At 38.5% G+C, this 26,889-nt stretch overlaps 1 protein-coding gene across 1 annotated transcript in view; it reads left to right on the forward strand.

Annotated features, from left to right (window-relative positions):
• The window catches only part of GRIN2A (glutamate ionotropic receptor NMDA type subunit 2A), a 193,214-nt gene that overhangs the window by 61,510 nt on the left and 104,815 nt on the right, over positions 1-26,889 (forward strand). The window lies entirely within an intron of this gene.

The raw sequence follows: 26,889 nt of genomic DNA on the forward strand, positions 1-26,889 counted from the left end.
TACCTAATTATACTTCATCAGGAACCTTACACACGAAAGAAAATCAGTCTTTTCTGTGTTCAGTTGCCATGTCTGCAGTGGACTGGCGAGGTGAGGAGTGGGGCCAGCTCCCTCTGCCAGAACAAACAACACTTCTGGGGCTGTGGAGCTAAGCTGATATAGTATATTTAGTAAAGGTTTAGCACTGGAAATGCATGATTTAATTTCCTAATTGCAGTGCTTTTTGTGACTATGGAAGAGAACACATCAAGTGTGATTTGGGGCTAAAACGTGTTTTTACACAGATTGATTCAAAGATCGAAGCCGAAATTCCTTTAAGTGATACATTCTTTATTGCAGCGCTGGATGCACAGGGGATCTCTCCACCTATCATGCATACCCAAAGCGGAAAGCAGTCTTGAATTTATACAATCAATCTATTAATATTCTACAAACGCCTATACATACTCATCACCTATCCCCGCCTTCCCTCGCTTCTCATGCTAATTAGCTTTTTGGCACCTTGTGCCTGCATGGAGCCTCCCAAGAATTGTGGGCAGGGGTCTTTGGGACGTGGGCACAGGGAGGAAGACCCTGAGTCTTCCTCACAATGTACTTTCCACCTTTGGTCAGGATTCTGCTGAGTTGGCAGGTTTCTTAATTGCAAGAGCTGGCTTTTGCTAATTCTTCCGTTTGTTGTATCTTTATCAGGAATTCCAATGTCCAGTTTTGAGATTTATAGTCCTTACATTTGTTTCTCTGTCCGTCTGCCGCTTCCTTATCATGAGTTCCAGTGTCTTGTTTTGAGATATACAGTCCATGTCTGGGGATTGTCCTTGCCTCCCCAATGTCTATTATCCTTGCCTCCCCAACGTCTCCTTAATCAAGTGAAACCTGTTGTTTGTAGAAGAGCTGACTGGAGACAGACACAGCAAAACAAAGTTTTTCACCGTAATGGTACCTCCCAGAGTTAGACTTCTCTGTATTTAAAGGAAGCTGTCTGGGTTTGTAGCTAATGTAATTCAGAACACCCTTTCAAACTATATGTTATATCAACTGTAAAACAAGACAAAATGATGCCTCGGAGATCCTTTTATCTGTTTCTATTTGTATTTACATACTAATTTTATCATATTCATCACTTAGTTCTTTACTACTTAGAAATTTGTTTGTACCTTCTGAAAGTTGTGAATTCATGAAGCAGTTGTAGCTGAGATAGAAAAAGATATGTTTTGAGATAGAATGCATTTATCAGAAAGAATCATTTATTTTACTTACAAATCTTCTATTATTACTTATATATTTTTTTTAAGCATAAGAAAGGTGAAAATGTTCCTGGCTACTATGAAAACATTTTTTATAGTTTTAATTCAGCTATCTATGTGCTATTTTTTCACTATTCTTCCTTGATTTTTATATTCTCTGTAAACTGCTGAGGTTTGTGTGCATTACTACTGCAGGTGACGTTAGCTGCAGCAGTGTGAGTGGGTATGACTGTCTCTGAGATTGTTTGGAAGTCATGGTTATGCCTTGGCTTTTCTCTTTTTTTCTCCCAAGGGGAAAAAAAAAAAAAAAAAAGCATAGGGTGTAGCTTTATTTGGGATTGCTGCAACTGGAAAGATCAGGTGATGTGCACTTGGTTCCCAAACAGCTTGTTATCAGGCAATGCAAAATCTCAAGGTCCTAATTTAAAGCTAGAAAAATCCTTTTAGGAAGGAGAAATGCTCTGTAGATGGCAGCATTGATGAGGCCTTAGTTACTTTCACTCTCAAATGAAAATCCGTAAAGGAGTGGTTAACTGATGGCATTTTCTTAGTAGCTTTTTATACAAACATAGAAGTAGTGCTTGGCATTTTGCTTACATAATAAATTGAAGTTGCTTCATAGTCCAGTGACTTAAGATTCATTTCAAAGCTATAGTTAATATAAGTAGCATTTTTTTAGTAATTTACAACTTCCACTTTTAGCAGGGCACATATATATATTTTTTTCCTTCCACACTGCATGAGATAATTGTATTTGTGAGATGTATTTATTTGTGGAAACAGGAATTAATAAGATCAGTTACTGGTCCTATTACTTGGTTAGATATTTGGTGAAAGAATTTCTGACTCTACATCTGGTATAATCACAGATATCATTATAGTTCTACTTACTCCGCCTGAATTCTTGTATACCTAGAGTTTTCAAGCATTCATACATCCTATATTTTGTTGAGCAATAGCGAAAGCCTTTCCAAAAGCTTAAGACTTTCAGGATGTTCTTCCCCTACCTCCCTACATTAAGACATTTTTCTTGCTAAGGATTAGATGAGCTTCATTATTAGGAAAGAGAGGATATTCATTTTGCAACATATCACAGTCACTTAGAAGCCACATATCATGTTCACTGAAATTATAGGTCCTTGAAATATTCCTAGATTTCCCCACTCGTTGCCTGTCTGCATCAAACCTTATCTTCTATCTGTGCTGGTGTTTCCTGAAACAGCCACAGGGCTTACTAAGGGCACAAGGAAACTGGGGTTTTAAAGGAAGCGGTAGCAGGTGCTTAAAATATGTTGACTTATTAAATAGATATTTCCTTAGAAGGTGCACAGCACATTAAGCTGCATGACACTGAGATGTCATCTTTGTATCAGTCATCCTACCCTTTCTATTGGTCTGGAAAGCTATACCTAAGATTTCACTTGGCTACAATGGCAGAGAGAACCGCCATTTAGTGTTGACTGATGAACAGCAGCCTGAAGTTAGTCAACTTTACTGGCATTTATTTGCAACAGTTATATTCTTCTTGCTTGGGGGCTTCTTTTTCTGTTAATAGGGTAGGGAAGCACAGTGATAAAGTGCTTGATGTTTTTTGGGTCACCTGTGTGCTAATGCATTCTTAAATATTATTTCTGAACTTACAGGGCATATCAAAAAGATAGCCAATTGTCTTCTTTTGGATGTCTATAGATGCCAAAAGTTGCATTAGAAAAAATACACACATGGAGCTATTTTTTTAGTTTGGTTTCAAGTTTCAAAATTTGCAACTGCAAATTCACACAATTTTATTTTTGAGGAAGAGTCTTTGAGGGAGAGTCTTAATTATTGTGGATTGGTAGTTATTATTTTAGCCTGAATTATCTGAGTTGAGAATACACATGAAATGAGATAACTTTCCTACCTCCAGTTACATTAAGTATTATCATAATTTGGTAAATAAAAAAAAACAAACACAGTAATTTGGCTGGGAAATCTAATAGTCATTTGTTATTCATCTGATTCTTATGTTTTCCTTAGTCCTTTCTTATTTTAGAGCAGAATAGAACAGTTCAGTTGGAAGGGACCTACAAAGATCACCAAGTCCAACTGCCTGAGCACTTCAAGAGCACTTCAAGGCTGACCAAAGGTTGAAGCATGTTCCTGAGGGCATTATCCATGTGCCTCGTGACCACTGATGGCCATGGGGCACCAACCACCCCCTAGGAAGCCCAGCCCAGTGTCTGAGCACCCTCCTGGGCAAGAATTATTTCCTGGTGCCCAGTCTGACCCTCCCCAGGCACAGCTCTGAGCCATGCCCTGCGTCTTATTGCTGGTTCCCAGGAACAGAGAGACCAGCACCTCCCTCTGCGCTTCCCCTCCTCAGGGAGCTGTGGAGTCATGAAGTCACCACTCGGCCTCTACTCCTCCTGACCGGGCAACCCACGTGCCCTCAGCCTCTCCTCACAGAACATGCCTTCAGCACTTTTACCAGTTTTGTTGCCATCCTCTGGACTCTTTGAAGGGCTTTAGCATCTTTTTTTTAGATTGTGGAGCCCTGAACTGCCTGCAATATTCAAGGTAGGGCTGCACCAACACTAAATATAGTAGGAGAACCACCTCTTTTTACCAGCTGCCTATGATGTGTTTAATGCATCCTAAAATGCAGTTTGCCCTCTTGACTGCCAGTTCAACCTGTGAAGTGAGAAATGTAGGTCTTCATACTCAGAAATGTGGACTGTAAACAAATCCTGAACCACAGTGGGAGCAGTGAAGTATTTTGTCAGCTCTCTGGCTATGCAAGCTGAGGCCATTTTCAAATGTGTCTGCATGCATCACTCAGGACATCACTCTCCTCTCTGGAAAAACAAATATACGTCTTACAATGTGGGTATTGAGAATTTGTTCATTTATATTGTTAAATTGCTTTGAAATCCAAAACAGAATAGTCAGAAGACTGTCAGGAAACTGAAAAGTATTAATTGTTGTAGTAATATAATAATAGAATATCCAGAGTTGGAAGGGACCCACAAGGATCATCAACTCCTGGCACCGCACAGGTCTACCCAGAAATTCAGACCATGTGACCAAGTGCACAGTCCAAATACTTCTTAAACTCTGACAGGCTTGGTGCTGTGACTGTGTCCCTGGGGAGCCTGTTCCAGTGCTTGACCACCCTCTTGGTGAAGAACATCTTCCAAATGTCCAGCCTGAACCTCCCCTGCCACAGCTTGACTCCATTCTCTTGAATCTTATCACTTGTGACTAAAGAGAATAGATCAGTGCCTGCCCCTCCACTCCCCCTTGTGAGGAAGCTGTAGGCTGTGATGAGGTCTCCCCTCAGCCTCCTCTTCTCCAGGCTGAATAGGCCCAGTGATCTCAGCCGCTCTTCGTATGTCTTCCCCTCCAGGCCCTTCACCATCTTTGTAGCTTTAATACTTTAACCACCGATGGAAATGCTCAGAGCATGAGACTCCCAGGAAGTGAAGTAGGAATGTTATCTTATTAACATGCTAAGCAGTCTATTTACACCTTCATTTACAAGTGAGGCAGCCTAGATATTAGCTTCAAATAAGCATAAACTTGTCTTGATTATTTTTCAGTCAATGAGACAAAACACAGGTATGAAGGTAAAATCGGCACAGCATTAACTGCTCTGCCACAGGACCACGGAATAGACTGAGAGGCTGTGATGTACAGAGATTAAAAATGAAAAGCCTGTTCTTCATATACGTAGAAATCACTACTACAAAAGGTGTTAATGCAGTTGTATTAATAATGAAGCAGTACTTAAGATTTCATCTTAGTAGTGTTTTGATGACTACATGGACTTTCTGACAGTAATTTTGAGCAAAGATTTAAGTTATAATGACTTTTTTTTTTTTCTCCAAATTAGAGCTAACATAATTTGGTAAGTCATATCATCTTCCAGTTCAGAGCAGATATTGGATGGATACTTCATTCGCTGTTCCATTTCTATCACCTGCAATGAAGTCATTCTAGACTCCTAGTTTCTACGGTTAGTTCTTGTATTATGCAGACTACTAAAATGCCATATGAATTAGGGAAGAACCTTTTATGCGCACTTGAAGTGACACAAATGCACAATTCAAAAATAAATGAACTTCACTTGCCTATTGTCATATTAACTTCTTAATTTTTACATGCTAAAGTCTGGAATGTTTTATTCATTGAAAGAAACCTATTTTTGTTAGCCTGTTGTGTCCATTTTAGTTTCCTTTCATTTAGTTTGCATAAGCCTTCCTGGCTTGGAGAGCAAGGGTTTTGTAGCTGATTGCGTGTATGTTGGTACAGAACATTTACATTCCTGGCATTTTCCTCTGAGACTGCATACTACTCCAAGAAAGTTTTGGCTTGCATGTTAGCTGCTGGGTTTGTCAGCTTAATGAAATCACACACTCTGCCTACTGAAGTCATCTCGGTATAGGTGGAGATACAAAATCGGCAATAGCAGGCTATATTATTTTTATCCAACTTTTTTTGTATTCCTGAAGTCTGACTTGCAGAGCCCTATTCTAAAATTTCTGAGAAAATAGTATTTCTGGGGTCATTCAGTTTTGGACCTTGCATTGTGTAGCAAGAAGTGTTCAGCAGAGGGGTTTGGTGCTTGGAAGTGCATTGAGACCTCCAGATTTTTCCAGTGGAAAGTTCCGATTTAACTGTTCATCATCAAAGAAATAGTATTTTTTGTCCAATGGGCTAGTAAGATTGTAGAAGAGAAACGACAGTGGAGAGAAAGAATTTCAGAATGATTGTGCAAATAGCACTGGCCCTGTTAAAGTACATGATGCTCCCTCTCCTTGCCTTGTATAATTTTAAGGCCAAAAAAGAACTCCCTAACATTAGTAGAGCTAATTAATTAAATCACTTAGGGTGGGATTTCCTAAAATGACAAATGGATTTGTGTGATTAGTACTAAATCATTTAGGCATTAGTACTAAATCATTTAGATTTCTGCCATTGTTTCCTCAGTGATGTATCAGTATTAGACATTAAAAGCAAAAGCTTTTCACTAAAATGGTGCTTGTCCACTGCAGGATAAGGAGGAAGCAGTGACTGAGTCACTCTTGTTCCATGGAGCAGGCTGGCTTTCACCTTTTTAGTTTGCTTCTCTTGAGATGGGCTTGTGTTCTTTTGTCATATTTCTTTTCTAACCTTTTTACTCTGATGGTGTTTTACATCATATGCTTCCTTGCTACGTGCGATAATTTGCCATCACAGTGATTTAATGGGCTGCAATAGAGACCAGGGCCAAGAAGAATTATTCCAGCTGACAGACCTTTAGAATTTAGATCTAGATTTTTAGCTCAATACTTCCTCTGTTAAATCACTGCTTCATCTTGAAATACAGCTTAAACTAGCTATCACACAAGGAGCAAGACAGTAAATGTGGATATCTAAGGACTGTATGGAATGACAGAGATGGGGAAAGCAGACATCAGGGCTCTGTGATGATGTCACTCTGTGACACATCTCCCTGGGGTAAGCATGGCAGCAGAGGACTGCTGACGCCTCAGCGGAGGCCCAGACTCTCACAGGGCATGTGAACACCATGATGGAAGCAAAGGTTTTGTCTATCTGCTGCTGTCTCTGAAATAAGTCATAAAATTATGGACTTACATATACTTAGTACAAAAACAGGTATAAGAGAAGCTAAATTTTCATCTGTGACTCATATTATTCTTCTGTCATTGCACAGATAAGGACTTTTATGCCAGCAAGAGCTACACTGCTATTTCCCAGACTACACAACTTCCCTTAATATAAAATCATGCATGAAAATGTTATATCTTGATAATAGACTAGACTTAAATGTGAAATGTGTCCTTGGAGCTTGTTTTTACAGTGCTATACTCTTTCTGTGTAAGATATCCTTTTGCAAAAGTAATTGCTAAAACCAATGGAGCACCTTGGAAATAGCTCAGGCTTCCATTAGTACTTCTGAACTTTCTCTTCTGAACAATTTTTGTTATGTATTAAGCACGGCTTCTGTGGGATGAAAGGGGTGTGGGATACCTTCACACTCAATTGTGTGCCTCCACACACCGACTCCTGAGTTTGGAAGCAGTTTTGGGTTTAAGCTATTGTATTACATCCTGAGAGTAGTTTTCCTGTTGGCAACTCTGGAAAACAACTGGAGTATTTAAACTGGAGTTTAAACACTTCAGCTTAAATAGCTCATTTAGAAAGGAAGTATTGCTGTATTTATACCACAGCACAATAAGGTGGATTTTATATAGTTTTGTATGAAGGGCTCAGTCTTCAGAACAAATCCTCTAAAAATTTTATCTGCTAGCAAAGAAGGGATAATTCATTATGATTTAATACAAAATGACTGTGGTGGGCTTTTTAATTTGTTAGTTTTCCTCATCCCTCTGCATTTAACTAAACAGCAGTAACTAGTAAAGTGTGTGCTGTAAGAGGTGGCTGAAATTTATTTGGTTTTAAAAGTATCTCATTCTTTGCCTATTTTGGCTACATCCTTGATGTCCACACTCTAGACAAAGATGCTCATCAGAACTTAACTTTAAGTAGTTTGTCAAACTGATGAGGTTCTCACTACTCATAGCATAGATGTAGGTCAGAGTTTGCATGACCTGAAGAATGCAAGCATCAATTGTATCTTCATTAAAACTTTGTATGTTGTTCTATGAGGCCTGGACAGTTGAGTTAATACATGTATGAGGGTCTTGGATTGTGTGAAAGAACTTGGGAAGAACAGTGAACCTCCAAATGTTACAGGCACTGACGTTTAGATCTTGTTCTCCATTGTGGTCCCCCTCACTAGTAAGAAAGAGGTGCTTTAGCCGGCACACATTGTTCCGTGTGCTTGCAAAAGCAACTTTGAATAAAGTAACATGAAGAAAATAGCAACATAATGCCTGGCTTATCTCTTGCTGGTGACTGCAGACCACTCTCCAGTGAATAATTACTCTACAGCTTTCTTTTGGGATTCGAGCACTTGATAACCGCACACTTCTTGATGTCAGTATTAGCCTTTCACAGCAGTGAGTCCTGAAACGACTTTTACTGTAAGGCTGAAATTGCTGAATCACTTCCAATTAGAGCTGATATGATGTTAATTAGCCTGATGCTGCTTGGTAAGCTGTTTAGCACTTTCGCCTCACCTGTAATAGGGAACTGTGACGTTTTCTGTTGAGTGTGTTGGTGAGTTTTGGGAAGTGCCTTGAGATTCCATCTGACTGGGTGAGGCCTGATTTCACACTGGAAAGTTTCTCTCCTTGGATAGATTGCTTGTAAAATCCTGGGATCCACAGCAAAATTCTCTGTTGTTTACAATGTAAGAGACCTGGGTATACAAACTCTTGAAAATCTCCTTAAGAGTGGCAACAAATCTATGCCTCAGATTGCAAAAATATCTCAGAAATGTTCTGTGTCTCAGTTAGGAAATCTCTGTATCACGGGAAAGTGCTATTTTGTCATAGGATCACTTTCAGAAAAGAAGAATTCAACAAACTTCAAAGTTCCATGTGAAAATGATCTCTCTATAAATTAAGAAATTTCCCATCCGGGTCTGATGTTGTTGTCTGCTTATCCTCACAAGGCAAGCTTGACACCTAGCAATTTTGTTAAGCCATGTTTTAAACAACTTGCAAGTATTATCTTAATGCTTTCCACATTATTTGTGAAACATTTTCTCTTCACAGATATCAGGGAAGGTGAATCAGTTGAATTATTTGTTATTTGGCTTCCTACAGCAGAGCTCAAAGGTCTTAACTGATCCCTACTGCCTGCCCTTGTCTCAGCTGACACAGTGCTGGCTCCCCTGTCCTGTGGACATCAGTGAACATGGACTTGTCCTTTGTACTTCTGTGCATTTGTCTGTCTAATGCCCTAGCTGAAGACATCACTGTCTGCTTGTGAGATTTGGCTGTGTAATTTGATTTTATCTCGCATCTTCCTAGTGTTTGTTTGCTAGAATCATTATAAGCATACTGCCTACCTTAGTCATGCTGGTCAGATGCCCTTGCAGATGCACAGCAGCTTGGTTGTATTTTAATATCCTTCATTGCTTCAGTATGCTCATTGTCTGTAATCTAGAGAAATAAACAACACAGCATATAGTATTACCATTGGTGTGTGAAAGAGGAAAGATGTGATGAAGGTTTAGGAACTAGCATGAATGTATCACTTCATAGGATGCTCCAGCTAGATGTGTTTGCTGTCCCCAAAAGACCATAGCTAATTAATTGTCTGATCTGTTAGGGCATTCATGGCTACTCTTAAGCTTTCCTGAAGAGAATTTATGCTTTTCGCTGTTACGCTTTTTGTGTGGAGCCAGAAGTTGGACTTGATGATCTTTGTGGGTCCCTTCCAATTTGGGATATTCTGTGCTTCTATGAAACTGGTACTTCTTTTTATAGGCAGATGTATAAAAATGAAGGATTAACTTCAGATTTGTTAATTCATATCAGTCTGTATAGTTACACATAATTTGAAAAAGTTTGATGGCATGTTAATGGAAAAGGCTGAGTAGCAGAGCATGGAAGCAGTGTCCTCAGCTGAGCACAGACTGCAGTGAATGAGGTGGTTTCTATTTAATTAGTTTTAAAGTGCCCTTGCCTGGAGGGAACTATGTGAGATCCAATAAAAATACATATTTGATAGATAAATAGAGCTCATTAATTTTGAATGAAAAGACAATGGTCCTAGGGTGCCTTTTTGTTGAAAGCTTTATTAAATACACAGGAATAATGTAGTAGAACTGACAACGTAATTTGGTCCCTACATCCTCAGTAGATATTTTTGTTTGGATTGACATGTCTCTTAGAGTGGACTGGCCTACCACAGAATTTTCTGGTAAAAATGAGAATTGATGTTTCACATGGTTGTACTGATAACTGTGACTATAACAAACCATACAGCTCAGCCTTGTCTCCCTTTGAGAAAAATAATAACAAAACACTCTAAAAGTCTTGGAGGAGTACCCCTTAACACTGAGCAGCTTAAGATTATAATTTTCATAAACATTGAATGCTGGTGATTTGAAATCTAAAGTTGCAGCCATTCTGAAGAAAGTGGCAACAATTATTGCTCATTGTGGTACCACTGTTCATTTGGAACTTTTTAACCCGTGCTTCTGAAAGTGCCTGTGCAGGATGTCTGAGTCTTCCTGGAAACATCTCTGCTTTGCAAGAACTAAATTGTACAAAAGTCTGTGAAGTGTTAATAGTTTTGAGAAAATGGCATGCTCCAGGTCACAATGATGAGGTCAGCACTTCCCCTCCAAGCCCCAGTCCAGCACCTGTGGGCGCATCAGCTGCCATGGTTGCAGGTTGTCCGTGGAGCTGAGTAGTCACCTGCATCTGATGCACTTCTAGATGGACATAGCAGCAGGAAAGAATCAGGTAATCTGATTTTACATGTAACTTACATCAAAACATTTAATTTGCAGTTATTAATGCGATGGGAAGGGAAAATAAGAGAAGAAGCAGATCTGCTGCATCCCAAGCTAGCAGAGTAGTCATTAGAGTGTTTTTCTTTAGTCATAACTTTTCCAGTCTTCTTATTTTCTTAGCGTATTGCTCTGTTTGTTTGAGATCCTCTCTCTAAATTATATTTCTCCTGGGGAGCAGGGATATGAGCAGGAAACTCATGAGCTTAGGAAACAGAGTTATTGCAAATAATTTAAATATTGCAAAGTGGATGTTTTCTCAAGGAGCCAGAGCAGTACATGGAAGATGAGCAGTGCTGGGCTCCTGGTGCAGTGGTGACTATGAAGTTTTGTGAGGTTGTCTTAGTCATTTAACCCTCTGTACTTCAGATTAATGCTGACCTTTCCTTCCTGGTTTGTCTTTATTTGTGGATTTCTATCCAATGCTGGAAGGAATTCTCTTAAAGGAAGAAAAGTATTGAACTTCTTTCATTCTCTACTGAAAAAATGCTATAGGTTCATTTTATTAAAACAGCCTAAAGAGCAGTACATTTCTGTAAAAATTATGAGTATTTGGAAGTTTGTAGATAGTATATATATTTAGATACTATGTATAACATGCTATAAATAAACTTAAAAATGTTTTTATAAAGTTTTATAAAATTTTATAAAAAATATAATTATAAATATATGTATAAATATTTATAAAAAGCTTTATAAAAAGTGTTGTGGCAGCAGCTGTATGTGCTGCAGGTGCACCTGTGGGTAGGATGGGCCGTCAAACTGCAGACTATATCAAATGGGAAGCTTGTGTGACAGGGGCTTCTGCTGCTGTCAGGTTCGATGGTGGCTGCTTAGAAGAGCCACTGGATCACAAACCAGTTTAAAAATGGCTTTTTGGGGAGCCACAGGTTTGCAAGCAATCTTTGTAGTTGCCTAGGCAATCCTCCAGCCAGCGTGGCAGTTTTTAGCAGTGGTATAGAAAGTGAAATTTGTATATCAAGTCACATTAGACTCTTGCTCAGCCAAAGTTGGGGAAGACTCCAGTATGACAGGTGTTGTACAGATTTTATCAGGGTCTTGGTATAAATAAGCTGGCATTCTCTGGTAGGGAGAGATGAGAAATAAATAAGGATAGTGAATGCCCAGAAACATTCTTATCAAATTTAAATGAAGCAAATGGTATTTGCTGACTGAAGATATACTGAGTGGCAAGGAGGAAAATCTGTTTGAATAGCCTGTGAATAATATTTGTTTGAATAACCCACACAGGCATGGGTCCTGCTGCTGTGTGCCAAGCAGCAGAGGGGAGCCTGTGAACCACCAGCGGCTGTGTCCTGCTCAGGGCTGGATTACGGGGCACTGAGCTCACTTGGCTCTTCATCATAATGAGGCCATAATAAAGTCAGTGGTTGGTGTGGGGCATGGCTTGGTGCAAGAACAGCAGAACAGAGAGAAATGGGAGATGAGCATAAGCAGCTTGTTCAGATAATTTGCCTGCACGCCTGATTTTCATCTATATTCATAACCTGAGCGTGTGTCTTTTCAAGTGTTCTTTTTTTTGTTTGTTTGTTTTTGTGAGAACTTCTTAATAGTCTGCATGTTGACAAAATGGATTTTTATTTTTTTTAATGTTCATTTTAGGCTTGAATGAGTTGAGGTGCTATTTCAGTCCCATTATTATTCTTTTATGTGTTTGATTCTGTGAGGTGCAGAAGCAGGGAGAGGTTTTTTTTTTTTTTATGTCTGATTGCAATTTTTTACCATCTTTTCTTTTCTTTTGGGGGATGTCAATTTTTTGAAATTTCTCACTTTAAACAAGTACATGGACAAATGAAAACAGGCTGTAGAATATTCCTTACAAACCGTTTTCTTCCTCCTTCCATCAATTGTTTCCTGTTTACATATATAGATAGATAGATAGATAGATAAATTGAGTTTCAAAGATGGTGTCTGATTGCTGTATACTTGATATTTTCCACAACAGCATCTCGTTGGATGCCTCCATGACTTTTTTAAATCATAGAATCATTTAGGTTGGAAAAGACCTCTAAGATCATTAAGTCCAACCATTAATGTAGCACTGCCAACTCCACCATTAAACCATGTCCCTAAGCACCACATCTACATGTTTTTTGAAGACCTCCAGGGATGGTGGCTCGCCTGTTCAGGTGATACAGCCTGTTCCAATGCTCCACAACCCATTCAGTGAAGATTTCTTTTCTAATAGCCAATCTAAACCTCCCCTGGTGCAACTTGAGGTCATTTCCTCGTCATATCACTTGGTGCTTGGCAGAAGAGACCGATCCCCACCTTAGTCCCACAGTGAGGTAGTTTACACAGCAGGTAAGACTTAGTAATAACAGTGTTGATAATGTATATAATGCAAATCTAAGTTTTATTGGTGAAAATCCTCAGTTTTTCTTAAGACCAGTGCATCATTTGGGTACAATCAGTCACTTTTGGATAAAAGAGATCTCTTGGTGGGCTTTGCGGCCAAGAGGCAAATCTCTATTTTATCCTAGTTTGGGCTATTCCAGAAGTGAAAATAAATGTACAACACTTTAAAGTTTAAATTAAGGAGCAAGTCATTTGCACCAGCTAAAGGAGAAGCTTCAGTGCATTTTGAGTTTATTTATTTATTTATTTATTTATTTATTTATTTATTTTATTTATCTTCTCATTGTAGGCAGGCTGCATAAGTGGGTTCTGTTTCTTTGTTCCCTTCCAGAATACTTTTTCTCTCTTCCAGTCAGCAGTCTGGATATCAATAATGAGCAGTTTTAAGCAGTAGCTAATTAACAGTATATTCATCATTATACATATACATCTTTGAGAGAATGGACTATGTCAGCAATGTGTTTTGATGCTGAGACAATCCATAGAAAGAACCTACAGCTAAACCATTCCCAAAGGTGCTCCTGCATCCTGTGGCATGTTGACAGCAAGCAGATAGATGCTTTTTTATAGCTTTTATCCATAAAAAACTTTTATTTGAGATTATTATAAATTTTGCTTAGCCCTACATTGTGTGTAATTGCACAGAAGACTGGTAAGAATGCATCTTCCATATAAATAGATCTCAGTAAAACAAAAGTAGGTTATCAGTAGAACTGGAGTATTTTAGTGGCATTCCTCTCTTCGAACCTTGGGACACAAGGACTAAATGAGAAATGGCAGAAGTATTTAGAAGCTATTTTTGCTCAGCTTTTGAAAAATAATCAGGTAAACTCATTCATATAATTATAGTGAAATACTTTTTATCAGTAATTCTCAAGCTACATGAACGTTATTAAAAAGACTTAAAAATCAGTAGTTCTGTGCATCTGACGCTGAAGAACTGGACAAGGAGTTTTCTGTAGTGTTAAAGCTGATGGATTCTGTTCAGCAAATAAATTATGGAACAGTAAATGTGTACCAAAGAAAGCAAACAGAATGGGGCAGGGATTTCTTGTACATCAGTTTCAGGTAAAATAGTGGAACAGCTGTTATATGACCTGATTAATAGAGAATTAGGAGAGTAGCATAGTTAGTGTCAATAAAAATGAAAAATAAGCTAATTATAATTTGTAATGAGATTAAAAGTAATAGTATTGATTAAATATGGTTCTTTAAGACCTTTAATTTGGTTATGCTTCATGAGTTTTTGAGAAAGTTACAGTGTCCAGAAGTCATGCGCTCAGTTGACTAACAGCATTGATATCCTACAAACCACCACTACAAAATATCCAAATGGATAGCTTCCAAATGGAAATGTGTGTTCAGCAGAGGTACTTCTAGCAAGCCTGGGACCAGCCTAGGCTGGACATTTAGAACAACGATTGTGGGTGCACATTCAGAAAGGTCACTCTTTGACTTTTAAAACAGTTTATATTTGCTGATTGCCCACCAGAAACTGCTCTTTAACCTGTAACAGAAGAAATGTAATCTTTTTACTAGTGGAGGAGTTCAGAGAATGAATAGTGAACCTGTTCCTGGCTAAGTGTGAACATTGACTTGATTGAGGAAATCCGTTGGGAACAAAATCAGCTGGGAGACTTAAACTGGAAATGTTGCTTCAGCAAGAATTCAAAGCTATTAGTGTGTGTTTGTTTGTTTGTTTGTTTGTTTTTTTGGTGGTGGGGGGAAGCAAAATAAAATGAGCTGGTTTCTGGACCTGTAATCAACAGGACAACAGACCTTTCTCTCAGCTGAGTAACAATGGGTTGGGATGAAAGGTATTTGAGTTTAAATTGACAGAAGACAGGCAGGTTTTAACTCCGAGAGTGATTAAATATTGGAAGATTTTACTGCTCTGATGGATGGACTGAGATGAATACTCCACTGAAAATGTGGAAATCTAGGTTGATTTCCTTCCAAAGTACATACTGTAGTCCCAGTAGGAATAAATCCAAGTCAGGACTGTGTGCCAGAAATCTGGCTAGATAACAGTGGCCCTTTCTGGGCTTCAGATAGATATGCCTTTTACAAAAATAGCACATTCTTTGGTCCAGTCCGAGGCAGGAAGTAGCCCTGCTTAATATCAAAGTTAGATAATAGATTTGTAGTTGCATCACTTCTGATATACAGTTTTGACAGATTTTCTTTTTTTTGGTATCATGCCTATAGCAATGCTTTTCCTGTTGATTATAATGCTAATATAGCATTTGGATACCTTTTTTTTTTTTAATCCCCTTTTTGTATCAAGTAGCTTCTTTTCATTTAAGCTAATATTCGGAAAGGTTACTATTGTTTAACAATAGGCTACAGAAAATGGAAGATAGAGAACTTATGATTTGCCTTCTTCCTGTAGGGTGTTGTAAATTTTTCTTTTCAGATGACTTCATCCTGAAGGTATCTGTATATTGTCTGTACACAGGGGCTATGGCTTCACAGTAGGTTGTTTTTGATAGCAATATGACATAAAGCATGCCTGTTTCCTCACCTTCCCTCAGACATCTGTTGTGCCAGCACAATGTTTGTACGGCTGTGCTGTGAACCAGATCAAGGAACTGAACTAGCTTTTAAAGCAACCTTGTGAAGACTGTATGACATCTGGCCTCTTTCCAAAATGTGAATGAACTTTGAATGTGCTCATATAGGTATTTCCTAGATAAACGTATTTCATGATGGATGCAACTATTAATGGATTCATCAGTCCTTTCACAAGGAAAGACTAAAAGATTTTAATATGAGAACAGCAAGAATGACCCCATCATTCTGAGAAGAATTCCTCTATGTGTGTACAAATATTCTAAGAAAAAGTTACTTTTCAAATAAAGTAATGTTTTTTTTTTTTTTTTTTTTTTTTTTTTTAATTATTATTGCTATAGTGTATTCAACACTTACGGTATATCCTTGCAGATCTAAGACAAGTATTTTCTTCCATTTTGCATTCTCAGCTAAGATTTTTTTGTTTTGTCTTATGGCACTGATCTCAGGTGCAGAGGAATTTTTCCTTTCATTGAATGTTTGTTGAGCATTATTTCTATCACCTGTGGATGGGAAGAATACCGTGGGCTCAATACCATTCAGCAATTAGGAAGTATCTTCCACATTTCATTGCTGTCTTATGGAGTTCAGCAACCGCTTTTATTAATATTACTAGACTTTTAATGTAACTCTCCTGGTCATACCTCAAAACTAACAGGAACCAAGGCTGGAAGAATGAAGAGCTTTGGAAGCCATGTTGGGGAAAAAAAAAAAAAAAAAAAAAGCAAGCTTCATGGGGAAATTTAGTGTTTTTCAACCAAATATTATAACTTTAGTCTGTAGTTTTGGGCCCCTCGCTACAAGAAGGACATCAGGGTGCTTGAGCGAGTCCAGAGAAGGGCGATGAAGCTGGTGAGGGGCCTGGAGAACAAGTCCTACGAGGAGCGGCTGAGGGAGCTGGGCTTGTTCAGCCTGGAGAAAAGGAGGCTCAGGGGCGACCTTATTGCTCTCTACAGATACCTTAAATGAGACTGTAGTGAGGTGGGGGGTGGTCTGTTCTCCCACGTGCCTGGTGACAGGATGAGGGGGAATGGGCTTAAGTTGCGCCAGGGGAGTTTTAGGTTAGATGTTAGGAAGAACTTCTTTACCGAAAGGGTTGTTAGACATTGGAACAGGCTGCCCAGGGAAGTGGTGGAGTCACCATCCCTGGAAGTCTTTAAAAGACGTTTAGATGTAGAGCTTAGGGATATGGTTTAGTGGGGACTGTTAGTGTTAGGTCAGAGGTTGGACTCAATGATCTTGAGGTCTCTTCCAACCTAGAAATTCTGTGATTCTGTGGTTCTGACTGGAGATGAGGTGGCTTGCAGTCTTCCATCATTTTCCTCTTTATTGGATTCTCTTCAATCTTCCCCACCTAGATAGCGAGCAATGCTGAACCTTCCTTTAAAGGTCTTGTTACCTGAAATCTATTCATAGCTCTGACTGCAATGATCTCAGTATTGTGACGTTTTTTCTTCTTTCATAAGTTGGAATATCAGAGGTTAAATTGTTCCCTGAGAGTTTAGCGGGAAATGTGGGAGAAACGCTCGTGCTCCAGGCAGCCAGCTGTTAGAAAGATGGACACTGAGCAAAAGAAATTGCTTTTGTGAAACTTGTGATATCAACTTTGCATTCCACTGCAGAATGGTCTATTTAAGGCCATTTATAATCACGAATGCTCTATTTAGGCACAGTTGATCTTACTGAGGATAATTCAATTTAACAACTTGAAATATGTATGAGAAATGGAGGTAAAATTTATATCTTGTGCGGTCAGCAAACATTTGGACCTTGCATAGCAGTAAATCAGAAGCATTGTACTGTTTCTCCTTTTCTGGCAAGCCATGAAGAAACAGGTCAAGAAGTGTTGGCAGCCAGCATAGCCTTTTAGACCTGGGTAGTTGGTAGTGTACTGCCTGAATTCTTCAGTTCTTGCCAAGGAAAAAAAGATAAGATTTGGTAGTGTATTTGATTTGTGTTGTTTTGATTTAAGTTCTCCAAATTCTGCTGAGGGAGCAGAATCTCCTCTCTCTTTTACATGCTGCAACTACAACAATCCAGAAGTTTGAGATTTTGCCTGTCTGAATTTAAGAAGAGATTGGACTGTGCACTTAGTCACATGGTCTGAACTTTTGGGTAGACCTGTGCGGTGTTAAGGGTTGGACTTGATGATCCTTAAGGGTCCCTTCCAACTCAGGATATTCTATGATTCTATGATTCTCTCATAAGTATAATGAAATGTGAGCCCCTTTGTGTGCTTTGTGAAAATGCAAATGATAGAGAGTAAAGTAAGTAAATAACCTCAGAACCTGTTAACACGCAGATGGAGAAGAATTAACAAGCAGTTGGGGATGAAGTGACAGTGACTACAAAGTTTGTTTGGGTAATGCTCTTGTACTGTGCTCTCTTAAGCACTCCTGCATCAGACTGTTTTCAGACTGTACATCTCCTGCTTAGGGCAGAAGTCCTTCAGTGTCAGGTTCAAAGTCATTTCCCCCTCAACCATATGCTGCTTTAAAGATGGAGAGTGGGAGTGAGGAAATATGCCTCTGTTGCAGTGTTAGAAAATGCATTATTTTTGTGTCTTATGGACTCTTGTTTCACCAAGTGCTTAACAAAAAAAATCAGAAGGTCCAGGAAACAGGACACTCAGATGATGCTCAGTTTGATATCTCTTTCAACTTTAAGACTCCAGGGAACTGGAATAAAAGCTTCAGGTTGCTTATATTGTTTCCACAAGAATTGTGTTGCCTAGCTGGAAAGGATCTATTTTTAAGGGTTATTTTGTGGTCCTGACTATTTAATCAATATACGGTACATATTCAATTCATGGTATATAATCAATACCATGAATTTTCTGTATCTTCTAATATGTCTTTCCATGTGCCTAGAAATGCACGTATCCAGTGACTTGATTCTCCTTTAGACTTAAAAGTAACCTGTCAATATACATATTTCATGGCACAGTATATATTTGAGACTGTTCCACCATAAATGGAAATTTTTTTTAATTTTCCTTTCTCTCTGGAGATAAGAGAGTATTATTAAAAGAAAAAAAAAAAATAGATTGATCAACAGACATCCCTCACCTTAGTCCAGTTAGGGATCTGAATGTGTTTTTTTTTTTTTTTATTTTTTTATATTTTTTATTTTTTTTAAAAAGGATGCCACAGCTTCTATTTCTTAAATAAAGTTTTTAATTGATGTTTCAAACATTTCCTTTCTCCTATCAGGAAAAGATTTATTTATTTTATAGCAAGAGAAGTTACTTTTACTTGAAATGATTTTTAGTAAGATTCTTAATTAGATCTCGCTTTGTACCCATTTTCCTTTGTTTTGTCTTACATAATAGTGTTTTTTAATACCGAAAGCCTTTCATCATACTGATGAATAGATTATGCATTGCAATGCATTTTAATTTGTCCCTCTGGTGAAGGAGCCTCCAATGATGAGGCTATAGGGCATCTACAGCAGTGGATTTTGTTGAGGATGAGAAATACATATATGCATAATTCAAATGTGAGTAACCCCAAGAAGTGTAGAACCCCCTGTACTAAGGTGTTGTAGTTCCTGAGCTAGCCATTTCTGAGCTTGCAAAAGAAAATTTTGTTTAGATTTATTCTGGGTCTTCCCTAGGGCTTAGTGCAGAGGGTGGGTGAAGGAGGACAGGGCTATAAATACAGGAGTTAAGGACTGATTGATGGGCTGGACTGTGAGAGAGAGTTCTCAGTATGTGTTTAAGATACAGATTTGTGACTGTGGTAGCTGAGCAGACCAAGAAACTATTTTCTGAAAGCATCAGCTGCTGTTAAGATTCAGAAGTCTGTGGCTGATTTGTTGTCAAAATTTCCAAGTCTTTGGAGGGCCGTGAGGCTGTGGTTTGCATACAGAGTTGGATTTAGTGACAGCAAATACTTAAGGTAAACAAAAAAACTCAGTATTCCTGTTCTCCCTCCTCTCTTTTCCTTTTTAAAATGTATTATTTCTGTAATTCTGAAACATGTATTTCCTTATCTCTAGCCCCACGTTGTCATGTTTAAAACTAGCTTGAAAGCTCATTGTGATGTGGAAAAAAAAAAAACACGTGTAATTATATCAAACATGTCACATACAAGATAAATGGCAATAGAAGAGGTCAGGCGCTTGTGGGGGTGTCATAAACTGTGAACCTGCACTTACCAGGGATGAGAGTAAAGAATAGCAGCAGCTTTCCAAAGCAAAGTCTACAAATAGTGGTTTTGCTTATTCCAGTTGTTCTTCTGAAATTTGTGAGGGCCTGAAGGCTCTGTAGTTGCCATTTGGCAGCTTTCAGAGATGCTATCGCCACAACAAAAGCAGCTAGCTGTAGGATTTACCTCAAGTCTGTAGCCTCTATATGCTTAGTTCTCTGGATGCTGAAATGTCACCCATAGGATACACACGGTTTTATGTTTATTGTATTTTGTTGGCTGATATAGATGATACTAGGTAAGTGTGAAATTTCTCTCAGGGGAATACTGGCAATGATTACTCAGAGTACTTTTTGAAAATACCAGTCTGTTAGCGATATTCCTAGGTCTGGATCATGGAGGAATTTGGGCTCCTATCTCCCTTTGGACTTGATGAAACTGAGCACCTACCTAAATATATTTGAGAATTTGAGCCTTGGACTCAGGATGTTTTACTCCTGCAGTGCATGTATCCTTGGGAACAGCATTTAGCTTTCAGAAGAACTTCTCTCCTGTTGAGTGGATTAAACTGAATAATACTTTATTCTTGTAAGACACAATTTCCTACAGAAGAAAGAATTTAAAACCTTTATAGTTAGAAGCAACAAACTCTATTTTGCAAAGCACAGAGTTAGAAGCAACAAATGAAAAAAGATAATGATGGGTGGGTTCTTTGATAGTTTTGTCTCCCTGCTATGCTAAGTGACAGCCAACATCTTGTTTTAGAGGGAAGCTTTCCACTCTGAAAGTGGTGGCAGACAAATTCCTTCATTTGGCCTGATTTAAACCACAGCTGGTCCTGGTGATGCTTCATGTGCATGGCAACTTAAAATACGTTGGATGCAAAGATAATAGAGTTCAATCAAGTCCCACCATAGTGAAATGGGGCAAATACAACATTTTCCATAACATTTAAATAATAGTGCTGTGAGCTTTTTTCTTCCATGTTTGTTATTCCGAATGGTATTTGGTGAAACAAGAAGTGAATACAATCTATTTATTATTATTCTGATGGACAATTTAGCTATAACACAGCTCTCTAAAATTACAAAGCAGTCTTAAATGGCTGTGCTTATTCATGAGAAAGTTCTAGAAGAGCACAGCAAAAAGCACTCAATGAAATTAAATCTCTGATTTCATCTGTCTGTGTATCTGCAAAAACTGCTAAATTCAGCATTAAGTTGTAGGAGAGTAAATTATTCTAATTTTGTTCATTGATTGGAGCAATGATAGGTTATACTAATATCATATTAAATTATTGCACTGTTCAGCATTCATATAGTGTTTTGCAAAAGCACAGATAAATACGTACATGTCTTCTGAAGTTTGGACATCGATTTTTAGACTGTTTTACAGACCTCGCAAACTTAATTTATGCAGTCATAAAAAATGTTTGCGGAGGCACTATTTAGGTTTAGAGTTATAAGAGGAAAGTACTGCCTGTTTTTAAAATCTATTATCTGTCATAAGTGTTTTTTTGTTGTTGTTGTTGTTGTTTTTTTCTTTTCTTTTCTTTTCTGTAAAGTGTGTATATACATACGGAAAGATTATCTGTATAAATACAGAATGTATGGTTTGCAAAAGGCAATTGTTCCTGGTGGCATATTAGAAAGTTCCATGGTTGAGTACCTTGATTGGGACTTTCCACATGTGAAAACTTGACAAATCAGTAACTCTGCAACTGGATTTTTAACAGGTTTGTTGAATAAAGTAGCATCATTGCATCTTCTCATAATGAAAGTTTATGCAACCTAATTGTGTTTGTGTACATATTTCCACCTTATTTTCCAATGTAAAGAATCTTAGATGTTAAATGGAAAGATCAGTTCACAGTTTTGAAGAAACGGGTACATTTTTAAATCATGTGTTTTTGTTGAACATATTTTGCTATGTGGCAACATTTACTGATTTAATTGGATAATTATAAATGAATACATGGAAAATTAAAAAACAAATCAGCAAACCTCGGAACCTTACATTTCTTGCTTGCTTATGTTTTCCTCTCTAATGGAAAGCAGAAGGGAGCTAAAGGAGGGCAATGATCAAAGAGTTGGATGTTAGCAAGAGAACAGGATTGCAAGCTTTTTGTAGCAAGAAAAACCAGGCCTGCAGGCCTGGGTACCTCTTAGGTGTTAAGTGTATGTTTTGCCTGGCTTGATGCATTATCTTGGGCTTTGGTTGTATTAAATTATTGGGCAGCCAAATCAAAGGTGTGATAATACAGTCATGCAATAGTTAAAATTCAGTGCATAGCAAAGATCACACTAATTGGTGCCATTAATAGTAATACATCTGTAATACATAATACATTATTAATAATTTTATTTGCTATTATTTAGTACATATATATGTATAAAATAGATAGTAGTAACTAATTTAGGATTAATTTAAAAAATGCAGGCTCATAAAAACAGTATTCATTTTTCCTGGTGGCAGTGGAAAATCTGACCAATGCTGAAGTTACCTTTTTTCTAAAATTTAAGGAGGGCATGAGTAGAAACCTGGCTACTTGCTACTTAGTTCCTATAAAAACAGAGAGTAAAGTTTTTTAGCTTGTGATTTAGATTTGCCAAAGTTTATTTCTGTGAGTTGAAAACAGCAAGAATTAGTGGCGAACCAGGAGGGGAGAGGATCTAAATCTTTGGTTCTTTGATTTATATTTTAAATGAAATAAATTCATGATATTTGGGCTGCGGTTCTCCAAATTGTCATTACTGGGGACTACTAAGGCTGGCACTGCACAATGTGAGCACGACTGGATTATCTTTGAAGGTGGGAGATTGCTTGCCACATCAGAAAGTTGTGCTCTCAAGTATGTCTTTCAGTCAAAGAGCTGCCTTGGCCACCCGAGACATATACATTCCAAGTTTCAGTGTCTGGTAGCGAGGAGAAGGATGGGAGTGATTCAGAACTCTTTCATCTTTAATTGAGAACTTTCTTCATCTTTTTCTTGATCGATTAGCTGGCAAGCCTGTGAGCAAGCTGATCTGGACAGCCTAACATAATAAATTCTGAGCTGAGAGAGTTTTCAATCAATCTGCAACAAGCATTGTATCTTAAGCTGAATCACTCTCTAATCACCGATATTAATCAGTGGGTGCTTTTCTAATGTGAAAATGAAGGCTTCCTGTTTGCTGGAAAATTAGAGATTTCAGTCTGACATTTTATCTTAAGCCAAAACAAATAACTTAGCATGATCCATTTTTTTTGTGGAAGTTTCTGTGTGATATATGTCTCCCACAGCATTCTCCTCAAGAAACTGGCTGCTCTTGGCTTGGACTGGCGCACGCTTCGTTGGGTTAGAAACTGGCTGGATAGCCGGGCCCAAAGAGTTGTGGTGAATGGAGCCAAGTCCAGTTGGAGGCCAGTCACTAGTGGCGTCCCCCAGGGCTCGGTGCTGGGGCCGGTCCTCTATAACATCTTCATCAATGATCTGGATGATGGCATTGAGTGCACCCTCAGTAAGTTTGCAGATGACACCAAGCTAGGTGCGTGTGTCGATCTGCTCGAGGGTAGGAAGGCTCTGCAGGAGGATCTGGATAGGCTGCACCGATGGGCTGAGGTCAACTGTATGAAGTTCAACAAGGCCAAGTGCCTGGTCCTGCACCTGGGGCGCAATAACCCCAAGCAGAGCTACAGGCTGGGAGATGAGTGGTTGGAGAGCTGCCAGGCAGAGAAGGACCTGGGAGTGATGGTGGACAGTCGGCTGAATATGAGCCAGCAGTGTGCTCAGGTGGCCAAGAAGGCCAACGGCATCCTGGCTTGTATCAGAAACACTGTGACCAGCAGGGCTAGGGAGGTGATCGTCCCCCTGTACTCGGCTCTGGTGAGGCCGCACCTCGAGTACTGTGTTCAGTTTTGGGCCCCTCGCTACAAGAAGGACATCGAGGTGCTTGAGCGGGTCCAAAGAAGGGCGACGAAGCTGGTGAGGGGCCTGGAGAGCAAGTCCTATGAGGAGCGGCTGAAGGAGCTGGGCTTGTTCAGCCTAGAGAAGAGGAGGCTCAGGGGTGACCTTATTGCTCTGTATAAGTACATTAAAGGAGGCTGTAGAGAGGTGGGGGTTGGCCTGTTCTCCCATGTGCCTGGTGACAGGACGAGGGGGAATGGGCTAAAGTTACGCCAGGGGAGTTTTAGGTTAGATGTTAGGAAGAATTTCTTTACTGAAAGGGTTGTGAGGCACTGGAACGGGCTGCCCAGGGAGGTGGTGGAGTCACCATCCCTGGAAGTCTTCAAAAGACATTTAGATGTAGAGCTTAGGGATATGGTTTAGTGGGGACTGTTAGTGTTAGGTTAGAGGTTGGAATCGATGATCTTGAGGTCTCTTCCAACCTAGAAATTCTGTGATTCTGTGATATATTAAGGTGGATGTGCCTAGCTAGACCTTTCCTTAGGCAATGAGCTTCCCAGAGAAAAGCCACATGGTTTTAAAATTAAAGCAAAGCTTTAGAGGTTTTAAAATGTATTAAGTAACAAAAACTTGAAAGGGCTTTCAAAGAAAGAAACAAATAGGAAAGGCTTTTACACCATTTTCTGGTGCATCGCTTTCCTGAGATATGATCACTCCACTTTGCTTTCCTTCAGCAAGGTAATTACCGACAGACATGTTGGGACGAACTTCTCTGTTTTTAGGAAGAATTCAAACACTGTAATGCTATGCTCATGGAAAGCCTGTAAATTAGCTTTGAGCACTCCAGAAATCATCATTATGGCTCAGTGCATGTGGATTTTAACACCCACAACAGGCTTTTTTATGCTGGAAACAACATTTTTGTTTGTCTCAAATGAGAAGTGGATCCATGCACTATTGGTCACTTGGGAGCTATGTTTCTCTTCCACTTGTAATTAAAACAACTCATTTAAAAGCGCAGGAATTTAATTTCTTTTCATTATTTGTAAAAAGCCCAAAAGTGATTTCTGTTGTAGCCTTCCACAGATCTTCCACAAAGGTTCCTCAAGCACGAAACATCATGCCAGATTTTAGTGGGGTCCCTCACTGATCTGGAAATTAAATACTCACTTATTTTAACATTTCATGGAAGAGATTTGTTTCCTTTTTGTCACAAAGGAGAGATGGATACTTGCTTTCCTTTAGCAGAAGTAAATTCTTCCAAGTCCTGCTTGTTAACCAGCTAAACACTCAGGTATGGTGAGGTTTTGCATTTAAATCTGGACTCTCGTTTCCTAATAAATAAGGAATTGTCATATATTGAAACAGGGCGTGTAAGATCTGAATAGATGTATAAAAGGTATTTTTTTTGTTCATATATACCCTGTTTTTTGTTCATATATACCAATTTGCAAGTGTTCCTATATGTTTATAAAATCTTGAGTTGATCTGTCATTCAATTCAACAAAACAAAACGACAACAAAAAACACCACCACAATATGGTATTTCCTCGTCAAGAAAATTTAGAATGGGTTACATCTGGAATTTGTTACAAACGTGCCAGTTCTGGGATAGTCCTTCTACTGAACTCCAGTAGAGCCCACTGCCTTCCCTGCTGCCTTCTGGTGGCACAGGCTGGTCTCCTGGCCCTGGTGGGTCTTTTTTTTTTCCAGAGGCAAGTCTGAATAGGTCAACACCTCTAAGACTGTTAGTAGTGATGAATGTGATAAATATATTGTAAGAAAAGGGCCTCTATATTTTGGAGAAATGGTAAATCACATTATTAAATACTATATATGTATATTTACGTAGTATTATTTAGTATGTTATAGTACAAATATATAGATTAATAGTAATTAATAATTTGAGAATGGTTTTACTGGGATCCCTCAGATCTAGAAATTCAAAAATAATTTAGGTTAAAGTCTTATAGAAAAAGCTTGCATAATTCATGTAACAGATAAAAAATTAAAAAGAGTATTTGCAAGTATTTGCTTTCCTTTTATTATTAGGAATGCAAATTTACAGCCATGAATGTTGGTCAGCTCTAGAATTGTGTGGAATTTTGGATCAGGTCTCGACTGTGATAGGAGTTCTAGCTTCTAGAAAACTGCTAGAAAAACTATGCTGGAAATTGAAGAAGTCTAATTTCTTAACAGCACTAAAGGAAATAACTTTATTGCAATCTTATATGTGGATATGTATGCTTGATCTGCATGATGTGTTATGAAATTTGCTACTCGTTTCTGTAGTATTTCATCAGTCTGCCTATGTGCAAGTGTAGTAAAGCCAAGTTAAATTTGAGTACATAGAGTATTACTGACATGAGAGACAGGGATGAAGGCACTGTGGAAGAATTGTAGCCTGAAGAAAACTTCAGCCAGTCCACCTTCATTAACTTTACATGGTCTCGGCAATTCTGAGGTATAATCTGCAAAAAAACTTGAAGGAGCAGGACTGTGGAAAGGGAGTTGGGATATGAAGGGGGTTTGTGGCTTGTGTTGGACAGCTGATACCTGCAGAGCTCAGGACATGATCTAGGTTCTGAAAAAAAAAACACCAAACACATCAAAACAAACAAACAACACACAAAATGCTGTATCATTGCTTACCTTCATCAGAAGTCTTCAAAACACCCATTTAGGTTAGCATTGCTATGCCAGTGCTTAATTTGGCTGATGGGTAAATTATAGGTAACATTCCAATGGTAGAAAGTGACCTAGAAATTACTGTTCTGTCCTCCAGTGGAAAATAACTGAAATAGTTTTGGCATTATAAAACTTGCTTGATTAAAATGAAGTCTGATATTTAAGTTTTTAAGGACTGAAGATGGATGACTGCTAAAGCATCACTTATTAGGATGGAGTGACTGTGACATTAGGAATATTTTGTTGCCATATGTATATGTGTGTGTGTTAAAACACATAGATACTACCATGTATATATAGGGATTTTTCTGTGTGTGTGTATTGTGTGTGTTGTTGTTTGCATTTTTTATATTGAGTTGTTATGTAACAAATAGAGTCCACAAAATTGTTTTGAAACAGATTTGTTGGATGCACCTGGATATGTGTGATGATGTGACATGGAAAAGAGTGACTATCCTGCAGGGAATAGAATAGCTTTATGACCACTTAGAAAGTATAACTTGGTTGAGGAGCAGATAATTCCAGAGGTGGTTGTAACTTCAGGCTTCACTTTTAATCCTA

This window comes from Anas platyrhynchos, chromosome 15 (genome assembly GCF_047663525.1).
Source record: "Anas platyrhynchos isolate ZD024472 breed Pekin duck chromosome 15, IASCAAS_PekinDuck_T2T, whole genome shotgun sequence".
NCBI lineage: Eukaryota > Metazoa > Chordata > Aves > Anseriformes > Anatidae > Anas > Anas platyrhynchos.